Raw genomic sequence first — 3,483 nt, forward strand, 5'->3', positions numbered from 1 at the left:
CGGCTCCCTCCGGCTCACACATTTCCTCAGGGCACCTCATTCCAGGGCACACAAATTGCAGCCCCTAAAGGCTTGCGGCTCTTTCAACACACACTTGTAACTCAACTCTCGGGACAGAGCTGATGGCTCCTTTAGGACAAGAATAGTTACATCTAAAAGCAATTCCCTCATTTTGCATCTCCTTTTCATTTAACCCCCCCCCAAAATCCCATACATATCACAAGGAATGTGCAGTTCTGGTTTCCCCACCCTCCGTATACTATTTGTACAAAGGACCTGGCCACAGCACACACAACTGAATAAAGCCCAGCTTCAATAATCAGAACAACTGACATTTGTTTACAAATTAGGTGCAGTTTTGTATGGTGCTGCGTACCCTCGGAGGCGAGTCGAGGAAAAAGAGCTACAGCACTGGAACCTAAGTTTTAGCAGCTGAGTCATTTGTAACTTGTGCCATAAAGTAAACCAAGCATCACTACAGTATTATCTGCTGAAGTTCTCCACTGTAGGTTTAAGGTACAGCAGCACGTGCTTTACTCCCAACAAAAGCTGCTCAGGTGGGGGGAGCCGGGAAGCCAAGTCTCTCCACTTTGTCTGAACACCATCTTCCAGGAAGGTACTGCTTCCTCTCTCCCGGGCTCCCTTCAGCAAAGTAGCAAATACAGAATCCGGTGCCACAGAAGGCTCTTGCCTGACCTCCTTGTGGTTTTCAAACTGTTTAAAGCGAAACAAAAAGCGTAAGAGAAAAACAGTGATGAGTATGAAACAAAAGTCTCTTCAGCCACCTTTGGTTTGAGATGAGCTCTGAACTGAAGCTCTGGGAGCACAGGCGTGCAGTCCTGCTAGAACAGAGCTGTCCAGTAGTGTCCCCAGGGGTATCTGGAGTGTTCACACTGCTGAACTGAGAAAAACTCACCAAACCCAGCCCAGGGGCCTGTGATCCTCCACCCACCCGGGGGAACTCCGGGCGCTGTAAACAGAGGCCACAGCGCACACCAGGCTCTGCTGTGCCTGCTGAGGAGTCTCTGTATGAGCCCTGAGGCCTGGTATCGCCTCCCAAACACCACAGAGACCTCTTGTGTCATCAGAGAAAAGCCCTGGAGCAAACGTGTGTCCCCAGCACGATCAACAAGGATGCAGAATTACCTCCTCAATAAAAACGCTGTTCCTGATGGAAATGTAACCTCTGTCAACTGTGAGGATTTTATAGGAATACTGGCTCAAGAATTCAGTGACTTCAGGTATTCCATACCACAGGTTCCTGGGACTACTTGGGCATCCAGAGTCTATAGTATCGGTTAAACTGGTAGAGCTGAGGATACTTAGCAGCTTTGTCACAGAGCTGGAACGTCAAGCAGGGAGAAAGGGGCTCTCTCGGAGAGTGCAGGAGGCCAGTGAAAACAGCAACAAAGTCCTCCACGACATCTGCTCCTAGAAAAGCCAAATAAATTAAACTATTGACATGAGCACGGACACTGGGGCAACCTTCCTTACTTTGGGCCTTGCCAGCAGCCCACAGAGCCTCACGCAGAAAAGAACTGAACGAGATCAAAAAGTGTTCGCAGTGACCTAGACACGTGCTCCTGACTGCAGAGGTACCTGAAAAACCCTCCAGACATCATCAGCTCCTGCTGAAGCAAACAATCCACCTTCGCTGTCTTGTGCCAAAAACACGCCCGTCTCTTTACAGGGAGACACCCTGCCAGGCACCGCCTCAGAGAAGAACCGAGCTGTACTGGGGGGATACACCCAGCCAACGTGTACAAGTTAAACAGAATTTTCTGTCAGAACTGGGACTTTCAGCACCCCCCAGGTGCTACTCGACTGCCACATACACAGAGAGGGCTTCGTGAGGTGCTCTGCGGTTGGCCAGTCCTGTTCCAAGCCCTGCTGATGCCCCTGTGGTTTTAACGCTGTCCTCAAGGAGGTAGTAGAACCTCGCAGTATTTGCCCCTGGAGCTTAATTTCTGAAGTTTTCCTTGGGAAACGCATCCATTTCCTACTTAACAAGGCAGTCCCCTCTCCCTGATCTCGGGAAGAGCTGCCCACAGGCACGGGAAACACCTTCCTCTCCTGATCGCCATGCTCTGCCCTTAAAACGCTGTGTTACTGAGGCCAACTACTTCCAGACCAAGACTGTCCATGCAGGGACAGTGTCCCTTCTCTTCAGGGTCAGGGAATTAGGGCAGAAGCACCTACAGAGCTTCAATGCCCCTCTTGAGCACAAAACACCATCAATCTGCACCTCCTTCTGCTTGCAGGGAAGGTAATAACATGCCTCAAGGTAAAAAATTATAAACGGTAAAAAATTATTACAAGAGAGTAGAAATGATGCCACTTTCACTCCACTGCTAGAAACGACACATAAAACATAAAAAAAAAAAACTGTACCTGTTCCGTTTTCAGACTGAAGCAACAGCATATTCCTGGCTGCTAATGCAGCAGGGACAACAGCACTGAAGGGAAATGTCTGGATAATCACGCCTTCATTTAAAGAGAACACAATTTCCTCATCTAAGCCATCACTGCCCTCCATCAGAACAGCCAGCATATCCACGACATCTAATAAGTGAAGGAAAAAATGTAAGCAGAGGATCCAGACTAACTGGGAAAACAACAGAGGTAGAATGCAACATTCCAGGAACACAAGGTATCTTTTTAGTTCCCAAAAAACCCAAAAACAAAACAACAACAACAACAACAACAAAAAAAAAACACAAAAGCAAACAAAACAAACAAGAAAACCTTAAAAAAAAAAAAAAAAAAAAAATTCAAAGGCACATTTGCCAGGCAATACAATGTTGGGGGCAGCACAAAAATCACAGCTGTACTTCATTCTGCCTTTCAAAGCTGCTGTCCAGCACAGGTTGCCCAGAGAAGCTGTGGCTGCCCCCGGATCCATGGAAGTGTCCAAGGCCAGGCTGGACAGGGCTTAGAGCACCCTGGCATGGTGGAAGGTGTCCCTGCCCATGGCAGGGGGTGGAACGGGATGAGCTTTAAAAAAAGGTGCCTTCCCATCCAAACCCTTCTGGGATTCCACGATTCTGTGAACAGCTTCAGGCAGGACTACATTTCCATTGTAGTTCAATAATGCTGCTGCAAGAACACGAAGAGAGATTTCAAATACTGTTAAAGTGGCACAACCACATCAAAAATTACGTCTGGGAGTAAAGTGGAAACTCTGCTGATTCCAAGGACACATGGAGGGCTGAATCCTGGAGATCCTTACATAACAGGATCTCTAGAGTTATCCATCCCCAGTTTGTTGCTTAGGGTTAGAAAAGGTAGCCCCAAGTCGTGGAGTTCTGTTCTTAAGGGGTTACCACATACCATCAATGTGAGAGACGGGGATGCTGATGTTTGATCAGAGTCCTGTAGCAACCTGGAGCACGCTGGCTTCCCGAACCAGGTCTGCTGCTTTGTCCGTGTAGCGGTAGGGCTTTGTCCTCAGCCTTCAGCAGGATCTGTCAGCAAAGGTGGAGA

The 3,483-nt window shown here is 48.2% G+C and overlaps 1 long non-coding RNA gene across 1 annotated transcript; it reads right to left on the reverse strand.

The window, feature by feature from the left end:
• Window positions 1–296: 296 nt before the first annotated feature.
• On the reverse strand, window positions 297–2,684 carry LOC144246682 (uncharacterized). Its single transcript, XR_013340349.1, has 3 exons — window positions 2,392–2,684; window positions 1,147–1,431; window positions 297–714 (listed from the first exon to the last, which is right to left on the reverse strand). It is a non-coding gene; the product is annotated as an uncharacterized LOC144246682 (long non-coding RNA).
• Between the last annotated feature and the right edge of the window lie 799 nt (window positions 2,685–3,483).

This window comes from Lonchura striata, chromosome 8 (genome assembly GCF_046129695.1).
Source record: "Lonchura striata isolate bLonStr1 chromosome 8, bLonStr1.mat, whole genome shotgun sequence".
Classification (NCBI taxonomy): Eukaryota; Metazoa; Chordata; class Aves; order Passeriformes; family Estrildidae; genus Lonchura; species Lonchura striata.